This window comes from Panthera pardus, unplaced genomic scaffold (genome assembly GCF_024362965.1).
Source record: "Panthera pardus isolate Hobbes unplaced genomic scaffold, ASM2436296v1 HiC_scaffold_3, whole genome shotgun sequence".
NCBI lineage: Eukaryota > Metazoa > Chordata > Mammalia > Carnivora > Felidae > Panthera > Panthera pardus.
Window position 1 is genome coordinate 32298368 of NW_026526876.1, and position 588 is coordinate 32298955.

The window sequence follows — 588 nt, forward strand, 5'->3', positions numbered from 1 at the left end:
GCGAGGTGTGTGCACGCTGGGAGGTGGGCCCCCCAGTTGGGTTTGGGCTCGCGGCGCGCAGAGGCGGTGGGGAGGGTGGAGTCGGGCCGCGGCGGCCGCGCCTCCTCAGGGAACAAAAGGCGGGGCATCATGCAGATTAGAAATGGCTGTGCGGCGCGGTAAGGACGGGCCAACCAGGGATACGGGATTTCCCCTTCAGAATGTGGAGAACGAAAAAAATGTGCACAAAAGTATTCTAGTGATTATCGATGGTCCTGTCGATGACGCAAAGGATATCAGAAAAGGAGTGAGCGTTAGGGTTCTCACCATGAGTTGAATATGGATGATGGGAGAACGGTACTGGAGAGGGAGGAACAGGCCGCTATCGCTTCTCGGCCTTTTGGCTAAGATCAAGTGTAGTATCTGTTCTTATCAGTTTAATATCTGATACGTCCTCTATCCGAGGACAATATATTAAATGGATTTTTGGAGCTGGGAGATGGAATAGGAGCTTGCTCCGTCCACTCCGCGCATCGACCCGGTATTGCAGTACTTCCGGGAACGGTGCACCTCCCTTCCTTTCACTGGGTTCCTAAAAGCAGACTTAGT

General features: G+C 53.6%; 1 non-coding gene across 1 annotated transcript; it reads left to right on the forward strand.

Moving 5' to 3' along the window:
- The first annotated feature begins 363 nt into the window (after positions 1-363).
- Positions 364-554, forward strand: LOC128774382 (U2 spliceosomal RNA). The gene has a single exon (XR_008418960.1). It is a non-coding gene; the product is annotated as a U2 spliceosomal RNA (small nuclear RNA).
- The last annotated feature ends 34 nt before the right edge of the window (positions 555-588 follow it).